Source organism: Nannobrachium achirus (genome assembly GCF_963921795.1).
Source record: "Nannobrachium achirus genome assembly, chromosome: 4".
Lineage (NCBI taxonomy): Eukaryota > Metazoa > Chordata > Actinopteri > Myctophiformes > Myctophidae > Nannobrachium > Nannobrachium achirus.
In genome coordinates, this window is record NC_137813.1 from 69,408,801 (window position 1) to 69,431,003 (window position 22,203).

The following is a 22,203-nucleotide window of genomic DNA, read 5'->3' on the forward strand; positions in this document are numbered from 1 at the left end:
CGATTCTCTTATCGATTCTCAGCCCCCTCGCCTTGCTGGGGGCTGGTCAGAAATAGTGGCCAATGGTCTTTTCTACCTCCTACACTCCTTATTCTCCTCCTGTCATTTTCTTCTTTTTCTAGTTTTTATTTAGATTTTTCACCCAAAAAATAATTAATTAATTATTTTTTTACAGTGTGCTCAATCCAACGTCCCGTTTTTGCAGTGCTCAGAACGTGAACGTAGTTTTTTACAGTGTAGCCCAGGCACGTTCACACATAGACATCAAATGGGGCTTGAGCCCCTGCCCTTTATCTCTGTTAGAACGTGCCCTCTCTAGACCATGAATGCATTAATGCAAGTAAAGAAAATAGCTGACCTCCAAGTAGAGTTCTCAACGGGCCTGAAAATTAAGGCCCGGCCCTAACTGGGCCCGAGTGGGTCGACCCGAAGCCCGGCCCGACCCTAACAATTATCATCATTTTCGGCCCGAAAACCTGAAAGCCCGAGAGAGAGAAACAAAGAAACGTCGCCAGTAGGCAGCTGGCAGCACCAGTGTCTCAAATTACAACAGTGAGAGAACGGACATATAATAGTTGGCGAAATGGCAACTTCACGTGTTAAATTGTTCATGAAACATGCAAGGTTCTGCACAAAATGTGCTAACGTTAAATCCCTGTTGTTCTCAACAGTCAATCTCAATCATAAAGCTCTCATCCTCTCTCTCCCTGCCATTGTCGCTCCCTGCGTGATTTATGTTTTGTCCTTTCAACGGTCACGCATCAAACTCAGGCAGCTGGCTCGGCAGATCTATAAACCCAAAACGTGTTCATCTGGCTTGCATTCAAGGCTTGCAGATCTGTTGTCTGTTGATCACCATGCTTAAACATACACAACTCAGGCATGTAATAAGCGGCGCGCTGCGGCTGTAAATCTTTTAATATAAATGCACACAGCAGCAGCAAAGGACACTTGATTAACCAGAAAGTATAATGGAATTAATAATATCTTACCAGCCGAGATGATCGTCTCTATAAGGTAAGGATGTCAACGTGTGGTGCTTTTAGGTTGATCATGTTGATGTTGTTGTTAATACAATCCTCTTAAGTCCTTGTCAATAATATCCAGGTTGGTTCTACTTTGAATGTACTTTTCTTGGATTTATAACTTATTACAAACTTGTGAAACTGCCTGTTGCCTTTTAATTTAACATGCAGCTCCAAACTTTCATCGTAGCCGCTCCACACGGAGCTAACGGTGACTCGCTGCCTGTGACAGACTTCCGTATACATCCAAAGGTTTCGATTGTGACGTCATCACAACAACCAGACTGCTCTATGAGACTGATAGACTACACTTCCGTATGCGTCACCGATTATCCTTGGTCCATTGGTTAGGAACTTAGGCAGGTTTCAGTGCTGTGCTGAAGACAGGCAGACAGCGATATGCGCCTGTTCTCTGTTGCTTGAGTGACGGAGCCCGGAGCCCGGCCCGGCCCGACTAATCTATCTATAAATGCGACAAATCTCTGCGTGTATGTATCTCTGCGTGTATGTAACCCGCGTATCTCGAGAACCGTTCGTCCCACCGGCTTCAGATTCGGCACGCGCGTTCCCCGACGCGGCGCGGAGTGCAGTGCCGAGCCTCGACCCGACCCGACGCACGGTTTTCCGAAACCGGCGCAAAACGTTCGGAATCTCCTTATGCAGAGCTGATTGTTGACATCAGGCTGTTCCGGAGGAAATCGGCGCAAGCGCTGACTCATTGTGACATCACTTCATAAAAGGCTCTGACATCACGTACGCCGGCGCGAAACGTTCGGAATCACCATATGCGGAGCTGATTGTTGACATCAGGTGTTTCGGAGGAAACCGGCGCAAGCGCTGACTCATTGTGACATCACTTCATAAAAGGCTCTGACATCACGTACTCCACATGAGTCAACAAAAAATCTCTGTGAATGTGTATGTATGTATGTAATCCGTGTATCTCGAGAACCCTTCTTCCCACCGGCACGCGCGTTCTCCAGATATGGGCATAAAATGAATGCCCGTATGCGGAGCTGATGTCTGACATCAGAGTTTTCCGCAACCGGTACTGTGTGTGCAGAGATCTCCATATATGGGCATAAGGGGACAAAGGCAAACAGATGGTCAAAACGGGTCCTATGACAACAGGTATATTGGGGTTTGCATTAAAGGGTGGGGACAAAGGCAAACAGATAGATGGTCAAAACGTGTCCTATGACAACAGGTATATTGGGGTTTGCATTAATGGGGTCCGCTCCAAAAAAGATAAAGAAAATAAAAGAGACAAGACAAACATAAGACAAGCAACAAAGCGTGGGACTAGTCAGGTCCACTATGTATTTTTGTTGGCTTTTTTTGGAGATTAGTAAAACTATACATTTCTGGGATCTTCAGAGCATGGGGAATCCAAAAATCTTTGTTTGCATTTGCACAGACACCTGCAAAGCCGCCATTTTGGACGTTCAAAATGGCCAACATAAAATACATAATTTGTGCTATCTCGGCTTCTAGACAACCTAGAAACCTAATTAAACATGCCAATCCTATGTTTTCTGGGTCAAGGAATTGACTGAGTAAATAAAGGGTCTAAAATGTTCCGGACCCCCACCCCCTTTCGGGGGGTTATCTATTTTGAGACCTCCCAGAACAGTACACCAGCCAGTGTCTCATTTTCATAATATTAGAGTTTTGCAGGTTTTAAAACATCCTGAGTTGATTCATTAGACTTTTAAAGCAGCCAGAATAACCTTTCTGACTTTTGGTTGGGGTCTTTCCTCACCTGGGACCCCCTAGACAGACCCCTGAGCCTATCAGTAATCGCTCTGCTCCTGCTCCAGAACAATGTTAAATTAGATCATAATTGAAGCATAAAAGTTGTTGTAGCTGGGCTTTGAAAACCAAAATTAGTAAGCAAAATACCAGGGGTCTTCCTCAGGGGGTCCGGGACCCCTCAGAGTTACTACAGGGGGCCCACCAAATCTTGATGGGAAAGGATTTTCTTTTTTACATTTGAAACTTAATGTTTTTTATGTATCCTGGGTTTATGTATTGTACTGATTTATTAGTATTCTCAGTATTATTCATACAATTTTTGTGTTAGACAGTTATGGTTGACAGGTGTTACTGCAGGGATTACGGTATTGCAACTTCTCACTTTGGGTGTGCAGACTAACGTGTCCATTTATTGCACTGCACTCACACTGATAACACAACACAACACAACACGCACACACGCACGCACGCACGCACGCACGCACGCACGCACGCACGCACACACCTCTTTGTTAATCGTCACCCCAAAACCCTCACCCTATCCTCTTAAATAGCTCATGGTCAATTATGCCCAAAGAGATCCACTACAATACTGTACATGTCCTCCCTAATTGTGTTGACAGTCTCCACCATAGCATTTGCAGGGACGAGTGCAACCTGCTTTGCAGCCAAATTTGATGGGCTCAAGTACTGCCTTTGGAGCAGGGAGGGCAAGACACCTGACTGGAACATACCCTCCACTCTCTAAACGCCATCTATTTTCTTCGATTTATCGAAGCTTGGGGCAATTTGTCAGGTATGACAAAGTAGGCATCATAATACGATACCTTCATCAAGGGACATGATTTTGTGGAAATGCACACACATGAAGAGGCTGATACCCTGATTCCTCATCAAGTCCTTGCCTCTGCGGCTTATGGTGCTTTGCAAGACATATGTGTTTGGTCACCCGACACCAATGTCCTCCACCGATGGAAATAGATATATTCAAGCAAGTTCAAGTTATTGGATGTCACAAATGTCAAGGGTTCCTTGGCCTACACAATTTTTCTGGTGCTGGCTGGGGAAGAGCATTTGTTGGAATCTCCAAAAAGACATGGGTCAATGCCTACTTGAAGCCTGATGATGATGACCAAGTCATTAACCACACAAATGTCAAGGGTTCCTTGGCCTACACAATTTTTCTGGTGCTGGCTGGGGAAGAGCATTTGTTGGAATCTCCAAAAAGACATGGGTCAATGCCTACTTGAAGCCTGATGATGATGACCAAGTCATTAACCACTTCAAGGACCTTGGCAAGGGTTCCATTCCTCCGGAGCTTATTATTGGTGAGCTTCCATCAACATTGCAGTCATTACAGTTCAAAAGGTCCAACAACCCTGCGATTACTCGCACGCACACACCTCTTTGTTAATCGTCACCCCAAAACCCTCACCCTATCCTCTTAAATAGCTCATGGTCAATTATGCCCAAAGAGATCCACTACAATACTGTACATGTCCTCCCTAATTGTGTTGACAGTCTCCACCATAGCATTTGCAGGGAAGAGTGCAACCTGCTTTGCAGCCAAATTTGATGGGCTCAAGTACTGCCTTTGGAGCAGGGAGGGCAAGACACCTGACTGGAACATACCCTCCACTCTCTAAACGCCATCTATTTTCTTCGATTTATCGAAGCTTGGGGCAATTTGTCAGGTATGACAAAGTAGGCATCATAATACGATACCTTCATCAAGGGACATGATTTTGTGGAAATGCACACACATGAAGAGGCTGATACCCTGATTCCTCATCAAGTCCTTGCCTCTGCGGCTTATGGTGCTTTGCAAGACATATGTGTTTGGTCACCCGACACCAATGTCCTCCACCGATGGAAATAGATATATTCAAGCAAGTTCAAGTTATTGGATGTCACAAATGTCAAGGGTTCCTTGGCCTACACAATTTTTCTGGTGCTGGCTGGGGAAGAGCATTTGTTGGAATCTCCAAAAAGACATGGGTCAATGCCTACTTGAAGCCTGATGATGATGACCAAGTCATTAACCACACAAATGTCAAGGGTTCCTTGGCCTACACAATTTTTCTGGTGCTGGCTGGGGAAGAGCATTTGTTGGAATCTCCAAAAAGACATGGGTTAATGCCTACTTGAAGCCTGATGATGATGACCAAGTCATTAACCACTTCAAGGACCTTGGCAAGGGTTCCATTCCTCCGGAGCTTATTATTGGTGAGCTTCCATCAACATTGCAGTCATTACAGTTCAAAAGGTCCAACAACCCTGCGATTACTCGGATGGGGACTATTTCTGTCAAAGAATTTTGAGGGTGAGATGCTACCTCCAACTCGTGCTGCACTGCTACCACATATCCTCCGTGCCAACTACGTCACAAAGCGGGATAAATCATACCTGACAAATTGCCCTGAGCTTCCACCAATCGAAGAAAATAGATGGAATTCAGAGAGTGGAGAGTATGTTCCAGTCAGGTGTCTTGCCCTCCCTGCTCCAAAGGCAGTACTTGAGCTCATCAAATATGGCTGCAAAGCAGGTTGCAAGGGATGGTGCAGCTGCTCAAGTAACCTGCCTTTCATTCCATGGTGGAGACTGTGTCAACACTATTAGGTTGGACATTGAAGATGACAATGATGAAGACAAGATCCTGCATGTCTGAAATGACTGCATTGTAGTGAATCTTTTTGGGCATAATTGACTATGGGCTCTTTAAGAGGATAGTGTGAGGGTTTTGGGGTGACAATAACAAAGAGGTGTGTGTGTGTGTGTGTGTGTGTGTGTGTGTGTGTGTGTGTGTGTGTGTGTGTGTGTGTGTGTGTGTGTGTGTGTGTGTGTCACCTGCTTCTAATGATATCAACGCACTTAATGCGAAATATTCACGTGCTTTCAGACTCTTCAATGCAGAAAGTATAGTAATATAGTAAGATACTTGGATATTCAGTATCCAATAACTCACCAATGCAGAGATATTAGTAGTAAAATGTCGACATCTAGTGGTCAACCTCAGAGGAGCGCAAAAATAAAACCTGATGTGACTCCCAGCCTCGAACCAGATGCCAAGTGTGCTCTGTTCCCCAGTGTAACGCTCCACGCCACTGACCCCGACGGAGCGGCGCGGTATTGGGCGCCGATGAGCCGGTGCGAACGGCGCCCAATCCCACTCAGCCGCGTTACCGAGTTATGTGCCGTTATGGACAGAATAGTAAATATTCAGTCCCTCACTATCAACATCTACCCCACTATCCACGTCATAGATATCCACGTCATAGATAAATGCACAAAAAAGGAGTCATTTCATCCGTTCATTAGCTCAGTCAGTAGAGCACGGATGCAACAAACCCACGGTTTGGGTTCGATTCCCCTGAGGGGACTAATATTCAAGGCGAGAGATATCGGCGCATGCGTACTTCAAAGTATCCACGGAGGATACTCCTCCGTGGATACCCAGTGCATATTCTCTGCATTCAAACGTCTGAGAAATGGTGAAAAAGTCGGATTGAATGCGAAGAGAGCAGTCGAAGCCGGTGGGTGTGTTGTGTTGTCAGTGTGAGTGCAGTGCAATAAATGGACATGTTGTTCTGCACAAGTGAGAAGTTGCAATACCTTCATTATGTCAAATTCTGGGTCTGGCCCTTGCCCTTCCCCTGTTCTACCACACTTTGCTCGCGCCCTCCCCTCCTGTGAACCTGATTGTCAATCTGAACTTCTCCTGGCTTCACAACTGTGAGCTGTTGCCGGATGACTACCTAGTTGTCCATAAAAGGGATTTGGTTCCCCTGGCATCACAGGGATCTCCATATATGGGCATAAAGGGGATTTGGTTCCCCTGACATCACAGTGATGTCAGAGCGGGATGTCAAAGTGTGAGAGTCAATCAACAAAAATACATTACCCGTCAGACAGACAGATAGATACGGTCAAGATGTGACGGTTCTGATAGTAAACTGTGACCTATGGTCGCAAACTGCGACAATAAACCCAGGATACATAAAAAAAACATTCAAAGTTTCAGTTTCAAATGTGAAAAAAAAGATCCCATCAAGATTTGGCAGGCCCCCTGTAGTAACTCTGAGGACCCAGCAGGGGTCCCGGACCCCCTGTGGAAGACCCCTGGTATTTGCTACTACTCATTTTGCTTACAGAGTCCAGCTACAACAACTTTTATGCTTCAATTATGATCTAATTTAACATTGTTCTGGAGCAGTAGCAGAGCGATTACTGAGATAGGCTCAAGGGTCTCTCTAGGGGGTCCCAGGTGAGGAAAGACCCCAACCAAATGTCAGAAAGGTTATTCTTGCTGCTTTAAAAGTCTAATAAATGAACTCGGGATGCTTTAAAACCTACAAAACAACTCGGACAACAATCGGACATTAACTGGCTGGCGTACCGTTCTGGGAGGTCCAAAAATAGATAACCCCCAGAAAGGGGGTGGGGGTCCAGAACATTTTACATCCATTATTCATTCATTCGATTCCTTGACCCAGAAAACATAGGATTAGCATATTTAATTAAGTTTATAGGTTGTCTAGAAGCCAAGATAGCACAAATTATGTATTTTATGTCGGCCATGTTGAACGTCCAAAATGGCGGCTTTGCAGGTGTCTGTGCAAATGCAAACAAAGATTTTTGGATTCCCCATGCTCTGATGATTCCAAAAATGTATAGTTTTACAAATCTCCAAAGAAATCCAACGAATAAACCTTTATTAACATAGTGAACCTGACTAGACTGGGAGGATGACTTGAATGATGCAGATTTAAGCAGGCTGCGTATTCTGCTTAAAGAAGAAACAAACAAAAAGCGACAGAGATCTCATATATGGGCATAAAATGGACGCATACGGAATCTCCTTATGCAGAGCTGATTGTTGACATCAGGCTGTTCCGGAGGAAATCGGCGCAAGCGCTGACTCATTGTGACATCACTTCATAAAAGGCTCTGACATCACGTACGCCGGCACGAAACGTTCGGAATCACCATATGCGGAGCTGATTGTTGACATCAGGTGTTTCGGAGGAAACCGGCGCAAGCGCTGACTCATTGTGACATCACTTCATAAAAGGCTCTGACATCACGTACTCCACATGAGTCAACAAAAAATCTCTGTGAATGTGTATGTATGTATGTAATCCGTGTATCTCGAGAACCCTTCTTCCCACCGGCACGCGCGTTCTCCAGATATGGGCATAAAATGAATGCCCGTATGCGGAGCTGATGTCTGACATCAGAGTTTTCCGCAACCGGTACTGTGTGTGCAGAGATCTCCATATATGGGCATAAGGGGACAAAGGCAAACAGATGGTCAAAACGGGTCCTATGACAACAGGTTTGGGGTTTGCATTAAAGGGTGGGGACAAAGGCAAACAGATAGATGGCAGTGATGTTAATAGGTTTTTAATGTAATGAGTCCCGGGGACCCAAGAAGGGTCTTTCGGATGAGTCCCAGGGATATTTTATGGGTCCCACAAAAATTCAACGCCGCGTAGGGATCGGTATTGTTCACCTCTGAATCGATACGATACCTTTTTCGATACCTGGGAATCGATACGATACCTTTTTCGATACGGTTTTCGATACTTTTTTATGTATTATTATTATTACTACCCTTATTATTACCATTATTATTATTATTATTATTATTATCTTTTTTCTATAGGCTATTTTACACAGCTATTCTATGGCTATACTGTTGATGTTTCTATTTTATTATTATTATTATTATCATCATCATCATCATCATCCCCCCTTATGCCTTATCTTAGTTTTTCTTATTATTATTATCACCTCGATCACAACATTGCATTTTGCTTCTTGTCCCTGTAGAGTAGTGACAATAAGACCTTGCTTCTCTTTATTCTTAAACCTCACATCAACAATTTGCGCTGTTGAATGCAACTACAGTGAACGTGAATGCGCGTTCGCGTCTACTGCATATATGAACGCGCAGCATGGAGTTACAAATAGACACAGAGGCAGGGTGGCTGTGCTGGCGAAACAAACTCAAACACGCTTATAAAGTTTCTGTCAACCGATCAATTACCTTTTCTAAGCGGTCGGAACTAAAGACACATGTACCATACTACACATCACTCCCGGGACTGTATTCTTTTTTTAATACGACACAGAAAAAGGCTTTCACGGAAAGGGTGAGAGTCCTTTGCTGCCTGCAGACAGAGCAGCAAGCGGAGCGGGGGAGACGCTATGGGGAGAGTAGCTCTGTTCCACAGCGTAGCGTGGGGACTGGGGAGAGGAGAGGTGACGACGATCAATGCTCACGCTGTCACAAGTTCCAACCGGAGATCATAGCCGTTGGATCAGCATAATAACATCATTGGCTATTGTCGGATGTTTTCAGTTGTGGGACATTTTCACAGTAACTAACTACGCAAGTTTACTAAAGCAATTCTTTTCGGAGACCGCTCGTTGCCAATGCAACGTAATGACGTCACTGAGATGGTCAAAACGTGTCCTATGACAACAGGTATATTGGGGTTTGCATTAATGGGGTCCGCTCCAAAAAAGATAAAGAAAATAAAAGAGACAAGACAAACATAAGACAAGCAACAAAGTGTGGGACTGGGAGGATGACTTGAATGATGCAGATTTAAGCAGGCTGCGTATTCTGCTTAAAGAAGAAACAAACAAAAAGCGACAGAGATCTCATATATGGGCATAAAATGGACGCATATAAACAGATATCTCCATATGCTTAAAGAAGAAACAAACAAAAAGCGACAGAGATCTCATATATGGGCATAAAATGGACGCAGATAAAAAGATATCTCCATATATGGCATATATGGGCATAAAATGGACGCAGAATCACAAAGATCTCCATATACGGGAATAAAGGGACACAGACAGACAGATACAGAGATCTCCATATATGGGCATAAAATGGATGCAAATAGACAGATATCTCCATATATGGGCATAAAATGGACCCAGGATTATATCTGCAGTGATCTCCATATGTGGACATAAAATGGACGCCGACAGACAGACAGATACAGATATCTCCATATATGGGCATAAATGGACACAGGCAAACAGATGGTCAAGACGGGTCCTATGACAACAGGTATAATGGGGTTTGCATTAAAGGGCGGGGCATTCATTCCCTATTTACATCGTTCCCGAGTTGGCCAGGTCGCCGACTAGACGCTATAATTTTTGGGCCCGGCTCGGCCCGATAACGTCGGGTCGGGCCGGGTAGGGTCGGGTTCGGGCCGAATTTGAGAACTCTACCTCCAAGCTCACGACTGCTATTTTCAATATTTTCACCAAAAGGCCCTTTAAGATATTTCAGCCCCTGCCCCTCTAACATTCTTTGCACGTCCCTGGTGTAGCCTACTCTATAACGTCGGCTGCGAAGCTTGCGGAGCTGCTGCTGTACACAGCTAAAGCAGAAGCACTGTCTTCTACAGTTTGGATCAAAGGATTTACATGCGTTTTGTTCTTGCACATGTGATTTATAGGGGAGCATTTAGCAACACGGAGCACATTGGACATGTAGCCCGTTTTTTAGTAAGAACGTGGGAGGCGGGCTTGCAAAACAAACTTTTTCGGGCACTCTAGCTCGGACACAGAACAGGGAGACTTGTCTGTTCATGCAGTGAGCTTGAGTAACAACTTAACTAGAAAAGCTGATGCCTCATTATCAAAACATGAACATTCTCGTGAAATATACAGCCAGACTTTAGAACGCCTCTGTTTAGACAACATGTTGGCTGCGTCTAAACAAGGCAGCATGTGTGATGTCATCGCGCATATGCAGGCATCGATAGCAGAATCGTAAAGGACTTTGGCTAACGATTCCATGGAATCGATCCACAGGGAAACGGTTCTCGACAAGAACCGGTTCTCGATACCCATCCCTAAAGGTAATAGGAATGCAAATTAGGATATGTGGGGCATCTACCTATGATAATTAGTATTACCTGGCACACCCCTTCAAGTTACGAGGATTGGTATTCATCATGATAAAACATATAGTGAAGAACAATTTTGCCATCCTAAGAACGTTTCGTGACTCAACTTCTCTTAGGAATTCACTTAGGAAGAAATTTAAGTTAAGAAGAAAGTTAAGAACTTATTGGTGACTGAGGCCCATTGTTTGGATCTATTTGTAAACTGAAGGATACTCAGCCAGTGGCTACATACTTAAGACACTGTTCTATGACCCAGAGAAGCAGGACTTCCTTGGCGTAGATCTCGACGTGGCTGTGTAGTGAGGAGCTTCGTGAAGGGAGGGAGCTACTCCTGGCTGAGTGGCTGGACAAGGTGGAGGTGGAGTGACTGTCCAGACTGGCCAGGGACTCCACAGACGACTGACGGGGTCTTAACGACAGCCTACTGGCCAGCTCCACAATCTGCAAAAAAACACACAGTCAAATCCTCAGTGTTCATTCAACTCAGAGAGTAAAGGCACTCAAATGTCAATTTCATTACAAATGTAATCTCTCTGAGGCTGGCTACAGACATTAAGAACTTTTGTTCTTTCAGAGTCCTGGGGGGAGGCGGGGGGCAAAGACGGCACAATTCATTCCCGATGGAAGTCACATGGTTTGAAGTCCTTTGCAAGTCCTTTGGTGTTCTAAGTAAGGGATAAATACTGGCTCCGCGGGGGTTGTTCATATATAACATCCCGACGGACTGATAACAAGAATCCAAACAGGCCGGGTAATAAGCATGCTTAGAACACCAAAGGACTTGCATAGAACAAGCACAGAGCAAGTTGTAGGCGAGCAGTAGGGGGCAGACAGGCTGCACTTGATGAGACAGAAGGGCAGGGTTCAACTGCCAACCAATAGGACAGAAAGACCATGATGCAATCCCACACAGCTGTGTTCACTTGTAGTCTGTAGAGCCTGTCTGCACTGCAGGGACATGAAACCTCCATTTCAGAACGAAAAATATTATAAATAAATTAAAGTTAAGTGTGTGTCACAGTAAACATTCGACAATAACAATTAATATTACAAATATTTCTTTACATGTCATACATAGTGACAGTGATGCCTACACAGATACAATTGATTAAATGTGCTATTCATAATAAAATGTAAGCTTTTTGTCATGTACAGTGGTGGAAAAAATACTCAAATTCATTGCTTAAATAAAAGTATCAATACTGAAACATACAAATACTTTGTAGTAAAAGCCTGGAATTCAAAAAAAATTCCAGGCTAAAAAGCGTTGGCATCAAAACGTACTTCAAGTGCCTAAAGTAACTTTTTTAAATAGCAGATCTACAAGCTCACAACGTGTCGCATGGCGGCACGCTGTGAGCTTGTAGATCCATTTTACGTGTCACCAAAAAGCAAGCAGGTACTCTGCCTTCACCCGATGACAAATCCAAAAGAACTACATGGCCAAATACCATATCTGCTTCCTCCTCTAGCGGAACCGCCCACAAAGCATTGTGGGAAATGCATTCTTCTTTCGAAGAGACTTTGATCCAACTTTGAAAGAGCATCCAACTTTGAAAGAACAAAGTTCTTACTATGTGAGTGCGGCTGAGAGTACAAACATTTACACTGTGGCTTTTACCGTGTACCGTTTCCATTTCATGGAATTTATAACTGGCTAGACTTTGAGTTTTAGGCATTTAGCGAATGTTTAATACACAGACACTTGAGTAAAAACACATTTAATACAAAACTATATTTGTGTGTGACCTTTCACACACACACACGCACGCACGCACGCACGCACGCACGCACGCACACACACACACACACACACACAAAGTAATATAAATGACACTGTCATTTGCAAAGAGACTAGTGTCTCCACTCTCCAATGTACGTACAGTAAAGTTCTAATGTTCAAAATGTGGGTCCATGCTCAAGTTCCCTATAAGCCTGACGCTGGTCAGTGGCTAACCTGCCGACGCTGGTGAATGTTAACCACTATGCCTAAACCTAACCAAACCTCAGAGGGGCTGAGGGAACATAGGGTCGAGAGAACATAGCCATGATCCCCAAGAGGTTACATATTGATAGGTGATTAAACTGAAGGGGTACAACATATAAAAATAAGTACAACTATCCCTACTGCGTAATATTTGCAAGTGCGCGAATTGTTTTCCACTGGCTTTATTGTCTCTGGATGCCAGAGCAGAACCTTTGCCCTATTTTTCTGATCGGACTGTTATAGCACCACCAGGTAGTTGATTTTTATTATTGTTTTAACAGATTTTGTCCAAACATCACGCAAATCGGTACACAGTATCTCTATAATTATTAAATCAAACTGATCTGTCCGATTTTCCATATTCCATCTGATGGAATTTTGGATCATATTCCATATTGATGAACAGTTTTTCCCAACCATAATAACGTACTCCACACAAGAAATGAGTCCACACCAGTGAATATGCGTTTTTGTGTTGAAGTTTAGTCAGAGTTCAAAGTACTGTACAAGTACAGTATAGCAAAATCACCCATCGTAGCTCTCTGAGTGACAAGCATAATGATTCACAGATATATGGAGTTTACAGAATACATTAGTCACATTCTGATTGGACAATTAAACATAACATGGATGGGATGTTGTTGTGACTGAGTCTCGTGGACTCAGAAGTCAAGGATGTAGAATGTTTTGGCTGATTCATTATCCCGTGTCCTGGACACTTTGACATTTCGCTGGTCAATCTTTCTGTCCCTGGAGTGGGGCAGATTCTCGTCTTGTGCATTAGTTATCAGATCAAAACATCATGACATTGACACTGAAAATGGTATCTATACCATGTTAAACAACAATAACATATTTTACTATCAATTCCCTCCTGAGATAGCATTTGAAGTGTTAAATGTCAAGGCAGCATAAACAACAAGGGAAGAAAACATGGGTTCAACTTTTTAAAGGTATTTGAAACAGAACATAATAATTGAACAATTTAAGTCAAAACATTTCGATAGCTTTAAGTTTTTTAAAGAGGAGAGTCAAAAGAACTGTATATTTCCAAAGGTATTTAAGTCTTTTAAAGGTATTTAAATCAGAATACAACCAAAGGTAAAAATATTTTGATAATGAAAGATAAAGGACTGTATAATTTGGAATCATTAGGGGGAGTGCGTCAAAGGGCAGTCTGAGATTAAACCAAGGATATTTTCTCAAATAAGGCCTGTTTAATTTGGGGCCTGTTTAAGTTTAGATAACATGAGTTAGAATATTTTTATGAGAGAGAGGAGAAAATCACACGTTCCTTAAAATATATTGATAGGAAAAGGAAACCTTTGATCCATCAATAACAAACATTGTCCTGTCGCACCATGACAAACTTTATCACTAAATTTAGAATCTTTCCAAAGTTTCTTCGCAGCCTCACTCTGGATTTGGTGGGGTGCACTTACAAAGAGTGCATTTAATGAAAGAGAAGGATATATCTTTTTTCTTTTGAAGTTTAGATTTATTTGGTGAAGTCATCACCTGAGATTGACGAATGTAGAATTTTGAAAATTTGATTAGTGTGGTGGAGCGTCATGGTCCATTCCCTTGCTTGACCTATGACCTTCGCGATATGTCCCAGCCAGGGTGGACCTTTTTTGACTCCACAACAGTAAGGTATAGGACCTCTGTCCTCATCATTTCAGTAAGGTTTTATACACTTAATATGACAGTATTTAACATTTCCAGGACGAGGCTATGAGATCTTATCAAAAGAAGAGAGTTGCATTTTGGGACAAGACAACTGTAAATATTAACAAAAATGATATAGGAACTCAGGTGACTTGAATCCTCGTACTCACGAAAAATGATCCTTCCTCACAGATCATGGGAAGAGATATGGACCGTCTATCAAATAGATAAGTCTGAAAAATAGAATAAACATCAGAATTACATGGAAGTTAAGACCATTGTGTGTATTTAGGTATAGACATGTTTGATTTGTTTTAAATATACATCACCAAGAGACACCATTTGTGTCAAATTGTATTAAGTTTGTTCTGTTAGGGGTAAACAGATTTAAACATGGTTAAGCAAAGTGAAATATATATATATTCTGAAATAAAATGAGATGAAAACAAAATGAAATATGTAAATATATGAAATATGTAAATATGAAATCAGAAAATGAAATATGAATTCAGAAAATAAAATATTAATTCAGAAAATGAAATATGAATTCAGAAAATGAAATTCTCCAAACACATTCCCTCCCGTTTGCCACAGCCAAAAATATTGGGTGTGACAAAAATTGTTTTGTTTGGAGGATAATTTGTTAAAATATGGTTAAATGAGAAACAGATGGTACCGAGGTACAGTAGGGTACCGAGGTACAGTAAAGGACAATGACTCTGCTCACTGTCAGAGTTAGAGTGAGCTTCCAGGCCTGTGAGGGGGGAAGTGTACAATAGTTAGCGAGGCCTGTTTAAAGCCTCTCTAACCAGAAAATGAATGAAAATAAAATAAGAAAAAATGAAATAGAAACATAACATAATCATAATGTCTTTTTTTTTTTTTTCATAATGTGTAATCCCGTAAGAGCCCAGTAGGGTTGTAATAATTGTGGAATTTGACTGAACGGGTTTGAATGGAGCCCAGCCATCTAAATTGTTTTTGGAACCGTCTCAGCCTGCTTTTACTCAAGTAAAGAGGATAAAGTATTACCAAAAATAAACCAACATGAGAAATTAAAGGTTGAGTAAAGCAGGACTAGGCCTCTTCCATCCTTAACCCATACTGCAGTTTATGTGTTAAGAATGGTAAAAGTAAATGTTTTTGGTTCATGTCCATAAGATGTGGTTTAAAAGAACAGGATTACTAAATAATAAATCTCACACACACAGACCCTCTGACCTTGAAGGCCTGTCTTCTAGCAGACCTGTATTATCAGTTGGTTTAGAAAGGAGGGAATGAAAACAAGTCAGTTGTTTACACGTTCTCTGCAAGAGGAACGGTTTTCACGACAAAACAGGAGGACAGGAGAAAATGGGTTAAAATAAAATAAACAGTCATGAAATTAAACTGGCTAAAATAAAATTGAAATAAAACCGTCAGTCCGTCAAGTTGAGTGTCAGTCAAGTTGGTTAGCGAGTTAGTGGAGTTCCTTCCACGATACCTGTCTATCCAGGTCGAGTCCGTCCTGTCCCCTAAAATGAAATAAATAAAGTAAAAATAATCCCTACCACATTGGTGAAAAAGAGTTAATACATTAGGGAGAGAAAAAAAAAATTATTAAGACGTTAGGGGCATCATATATAAACATTCAAATAAACCCAAGCGTTGGTTGTTATCAGTACGAGTGTAGTCATACCAAGAGTGAATGAGATCCCTTTTTAGAGAGAGAGAGAGAGACAGTCATATGTGTAAATAATTCCTAGTTTTGCAAACCAGGCAAGTGAGTTAGAACACAAACAAAACAAAAGGAAGTGAGACCCCTTTTTCGAGAGAGAGCGAGGTCACACACAGAATAAAAATGCAGAGAACCTACTTGTTGTGGCCTCTCAAAATAAAATCAGGAAAATGAGATAAAAACAGATTATCGAGCCATTCCAGCCATCCCCTCATAGTGAAAATAACACATAGGCCGTGCCAGCCTATAAGCAGCGTAAGCAGCTCAGAGTCAAAATGCTGAGAAGCGACTTGTGGCTTCTCAAAATAAGATCCCCTCATAGTTTTTTTTAAAAATAAAACAATAATAAACAAACAAAACAAAATGTAAGCATCGGGCAAGCGAGCGCGGGCAAGCGTGAGCGCCAGCAGCATAAGCGAGATAAGCACAGAACACATGAATCATGTTGCTCCGCTCACTTCACCTTGGTGAGGTTTTTTCCTTTTCCTTCTTTCATAATAGACAGGCCAAAATGTAACCAGTGGAGGAAAATTGGATTAGAGATGATTAGACAGACAATATATCAAAAACATTTAACAGATGGGTTTGTCAGTCAGAACTTGATTTTTCTTTTTTTTTTTCTTTCCAGAAGTCGTTCTTAGTCAAAAGTAAACAAAATATATAGTACCATTATCTCGGGGCGTCCCAAGGGTCAAGAGTGTTTGTTCTTTTCGGGACATTGTAATCCATGAAAGTCACGTAGCAGATCGACAAGCTCACAACGCGCCCCATCGCAGTGCCAGCCAGGTTCGGCTGGGGAGGGGGGGTGGTGTGTTGTCAAGCCTTTCAGCATCTGAAAATATTGTTTGCGTTGTCTGTTCCTTCCTGATGAGGTTTGCAGATCTACAAGCTCACAACGCGTCCCATCGCGTTGTGAGTGAAAGGCATCCAGTGGCAATAACGTCCAATTTCTCCGCAGCTCTGCATATCCATTGAAATGTTTCCAGGAAAGGTTTTAGGTATTGTTGGTAAATGGAATTCCCCGCTGATCTTCCAGAATAACTCCAGGTTAAAAGGAGGTTCTGGGTTTAGATTGTAACATCTCATCCGTGTGGTTCCAGGTTTTACACGATAAAAACACTGCTTCTCGGAGCAGGGGCTTCTTTAGCTTGAATGGTCATGTTTCTTTAAAAATGTTCTTGGGAGCACTGAGATAAAAAGCTCCTGTATTCAACATCTCAGAGTGGCCTGAGACGGAAATTAAAAATAAAATAAGATAAGACGAAAACGAAGCTTAAAGCATGAAGATTTCCGTCAGAACGTTCGGTTCTAGAGCATAAAGTGAAATCTCCTAATTAAAATAACCACGCTATTTCTTATGTGATTAAGTGGCTCTAATCAGCCGTATTGGGTTATCGTACTGGCCGAAGAGACATTCCTTCAGAACAAAATATGTTCTGGCCCCAAATAAAAAGATTTCTTCTCAGAACTTCTTGAAACAGCCGTTCTAGAGCATAAAATGAAATCTATATTGAAGTCTCGTACTGATACAAACCCAACAGGCCCGGATTGACAGTAGGGAGTAGGGGGACGATTCCCCCTGGCCTGGTGCCTCCTGAAAAAAATAAAAAGATCCCCTTTGCGCAGGCCACATAGCCAGCAGCAGCAGGGCATCATACAGCAGCCCTGCCTGTGTAACTTGACACCACAGCTGGCCTGTGCTGACAGCTACTCGCCCCCTCCCCTCTCTAAACAGAAGAGCAACGTGTGTTTTCTCCCCAATTAAGGGATTGGTCAAACAGGACAGCAATCAACTTTTTTTTTTGGAAGAATCAATGCGTGATTGGTTAGTTTGGCTTTCTGGCCAGGCCCTACCACAAGCGTGCTCACAGACAGACCGACCGGCTAAGGAAGGCAGCACACAAACACACGTCTGACTGAGGATAGTGGCCAGACAGCAGAGAGAAGAAGGCGACAAAATAAATAAATAAATGGTTAAATTATGGACCCCAACCCCAGCCGCATAGCCCCACAAAGAAAAAGAGAAAACATGGAGCTGAAGGGAGAGAAAGATGGGGGGAAATGTTATACTGACTGAAATGTTCAAAGCTTCAGCATGCAGTCTTCTAGTAAGAATGATGCAGCAACAAGTAAGTTGTTTCAATATAAACACTGATTCTTCTCAAGTTTCTCAACATGCAAGCATGTGGATCCCTAGGGGAGCATTAGGCCAGATAAATTCATTGCCATTATTAGGATTATTAAGAACACAATTTGTTCCATTTTGTACCCTAACAAAGTTAGACCATTTTAATAGCATGAACACACATTGCTGTCTGTAATGACTCTCAAGTTACACTTGAGGGTTTGGAGGAAACATTTGGTGGATACTAGTATGCACAACTCTAAAATAACTGGTGCAATTTTGTGTTGGAGCGCCTCTGTGCGGCTGCAGAGTTAAGGTGCTATCTATCCCTGAGACCACACTACTAAGTGATTATGCTAATGTATGGACAGAAGTTAAGAAATGGGAAACATTGTACTGAGTTGGAGTTTCATACACCATCTTCAGGCATATTCTACACTATTGTTATCATTTTAGATATAATTTGAGCTTGACTGTGATACATGTGGCTACCTGATTGATTGATGTTTTTGTGGGATAGAGAAACATGTGAAGCTGCTGTGCTGTTGAAACAGACAATCTGTAAGCTAGCTATGTGGTATGTTGTTTGTAGGGTGGAGGCCAGTGCTTGTTAGTTCCAGTAATTATTCCACAATGTGGAACTGAACTGAATATAAGATTATTCCGGGGGAGAGGTGCATGCAGAGCTCTACTCAGTGATAATACAGTACAGTACTAGATTGTACAGTTTTACATTGAACATTGGCGTTTGCATATAATATTGATATAGTAAGCTGACATCTAAATGCTTTGCTGACAAAATAATACTATATTTTTATTTAATTGCATACCATATAAATAATATGGACTGGATATAGAACACTTTCTAGTGTGACTGTTGGTATGGAATAATGATTTTCAGTGATTACTTAGCCCATGTGGAAAGGAAAAATACTGTAACTGTTGTCTTCATATGATTGCTCCTATGACATACTGCACTGTCTGCACAGAAGCGAGTGTTGTAGTGACTACTTCTGTAGGCCTACAGTGGGTGGTATATATTAGTATATTAGTTTTTTATGTGTTTTGTTTTACAAGAAACATCTCAGCCAAACAGAACTGAAACTGTAAGGCTGTCACATGTGTGTGAGTGCGGGTGGCAGGCGCGTTCATGTATTTTCATGTTGCCTAGTGTTTGGGTAGGGTGGCCTGGAAGGGTGTATGGGTCCCTATGGCCCAGACAGGCCCACTCCGGCCCTGAAACCCAACCTTAGACAAGCAATCTCCGTGGCCAAACGGCTGCTATGTCCTCAAAACATGTAACAAAAAGCAACAAAAACAATAGACTACAAAACATTAAACATTAAACAATAAAAACGCAGCTGTGTTAAGAGCTAGCTAGCCTCTTAAGACAGCAGGTATAAACGTATGACCTGGGTTCTGTTGAATTTGGACCAGGGGATGAAGCATGTTGCCCTCTCAAAATCTCTGTGCGGAGAGATGAGGGGGGAGAGACCGTCCGTGAAAGGCTCCTGGTGTGGAACTGTGCCAGAGAGCCAAACCTGGCCGCCTCCATTTCGGCTTTCTTCAGACGATATGTTGATGTGGGAGAGAGTCATCATATCTGAATTCCTTTCTCCATATGGGCAAAAATGGTGCAATTGTGGGGCACCTAGAAACAACTGTTTCATTTCCTCATCGTCTATCTTAGCCGTTACGGCTGTTATCAGTTCATTCTCCAAGCTTTGGAGAGAGGCTTCAAGCTCAAAAATGGTGCAATTGTTCCGTTTGTAAAAAGGTTGTTTAGATTTCGGCAGGTGTTTTCTGCCTCCCTGTGCTCGGGGCGTCCCAAGGTAATTTCTCCTCGCGCAGGAGGAAAAAACGTGTGGGAGATAGTCCTTTCCGTGGGAGTCAGGGGAAACGTCTGATAATATCCCCGGCTGGTTGTTAACTGGTTCTAGCAGCGGAAGAGACCAATATCTCCTCGGAGCTAATCCGGCAATCGAATGGACCATTGATGGAATTTTGTATCATATTCCATATTGATGAACAGTTTTTCCCAACCATAATAACGTACTCCACACAAGAAATGAGTCCACACCAGTGAATATGCGTTTTTGTGTTGAAGTTTAGTCAGAGTTCAAAGTACTGTACAAGTACAGTATAGCAAAATCACCCATCGTAGCTCTCTGAGTGACAAGCATAATGATTCACAGATATATGGAGTTTACAGAATACATTAGTCACATTCTGATTGGACAATTAAACATAACATGGATGGGATGTTGTTGTGACTGAGTCTCGTGGACTCAGAAGTCAAGGATGTAGAATGTTTTGGCTGATTCATTATCCCGTGTCCTGGACACTTTGACATTTCGCTGGTCAATCTTTCTGTCCCTGGAGTGGGGCAGATTCTCGTCTCGTGCATTAGTTATCAGATCAAAACATCATGACATTGACACTGAAAATGGTATCTATACCATGTTAAACAACAATAACATATTTTACTATCACCATCCTGATAACAATTTTAGAAAATTGCTGGCATACAATAGCCTACCTGACCTGGCTCAGAGGAGCAGATTGAGGAGCAGATTGTCTAGTTATGCTTTCCACACAGCAGGGAAATGTTTAGGCACAACGGCACATTTAACACTAGTGTGGCGTCTGCAAGACCAATAGATTAGTCCTATATTGCACTGATCAGAGCAATGGTCATAGAGTTATAGCCCTCTGAAGTGTGGCCATCGGGCCCCATGGTGTGCCTTTTTTCATGGCAGACCCCTGATCAGTGATTCCACTTCTAAATCTCAAAATCTATCAAAATGACGGCTTAGACACCTGTGTGTTAATCATGTTAATCAAAACAATAAACACAACACAACGCAACACAACACAACTCAACTCAACTCAACTCATAAACGCATAAAATCGGACCCTGTCCGCAAAGGCCTTTAATGTCAACCCAGGGGGTGAATGCACCACAGTTTGGGAATCCCTGCTCGAGATAAAGAGCAATGAATATCTATTGTCACTTCGTACTGATGATGAGCTCACCTTGGACAGCTGAGCGTTCACCCAATTAGTGAAGGTTCTCTTCTGAATCTGCTCCAGTTCCTCTGTTGAAAGAAGAGAAAACGTATCAGGAATTGATGTCATATTGTATTTGTACACATACAAAACAAAAAATGTAATTCATGAGTTGAGGCATTTTGATCAAATCACTAGAGATACTGTATACTGATTTGCGTGATTTCGGGATAAAATCTGAAGGAGTAATATCAAAGAATTTGTTTCACTTAAGTCGGCCTCCTGGTGGCGCTATAAAAGGCAGATGTGAAAAATGCAGGGCAAAGGTGTTTCCTTGGCCTCTAGGGAGTGCACATAGTTTTTCACTGATCGGTGGAGTTATTGGTAAAAACACAAATCGGCCTGTTATAGTACCACCATGAGGCTGATTATAAAAACATAAAGTGACATTTCTTCCTCTGCCTAACGGGAATGTGCGTGCATGGTTTCATCAAAATTGCATGCTGGGTTCATGATTTGAGGCTTTTTGTTCAAAACACACCAATCCTGCAAACTTTGTAAGACAATCTTAGCCAATCAGGATGGACTATGGTAATTCATCTTGATCACATGACTGTAGAGATATTGTCTACAAAATCTGTAGGAGCACTGTCAAAATGTGTTTAGCAAAAATCGGCCCTGGTGGCGTTAGAACAGGCCCATGTGTAAAATGTGGGGCAGAGGTTCTGAATTGGCATCCAGGGAGTGTGTGTGCAGTCTGTGCACAGTTTGACAGTGACTAGGCCAACTTGCCTGGCTCCAGCCCATAGACCCGCCCACTCTCTGAGTGGACTGGTTCCCTTGGTCTGGTGTTGTGTAATGAACCTATAGTTTCTCTGGTCTGAGGCAAACCAGGCCAATGAGAGTCGGAGCCTCGGAAGAGGGTGTGGGTCTAACAAGACAGCAAATCAGCAGAAACCGAAAATCAACAGAAACAG

At 42.4% G+C, this 22,203-nt stretch overlaps 1 long non-coding RNA gene across 1 annotated transcript; it reads right to left on the bottom strand.

The window, feature by feature from the left end:
• Positions 1–1,491: 1,491 nt before the first annotated feature.
• On the bottom strand, positions 1,492–9,707 carry LOC308284384. The gene is made up of 3 exons (XR_013962010.1): positions 9,648–9,707; positions 7,519–7,638; positions 1,492–2,002 (listed from the first exon to the last, which is right to left on the bottom strand). It is a non-coding gene; the product is annotated as an uncharacterized lncRNA (long non-coding RNA).
• Between the last annotated feature and the right edge of the window lie 12,496 nt (positions 9,708–22,203).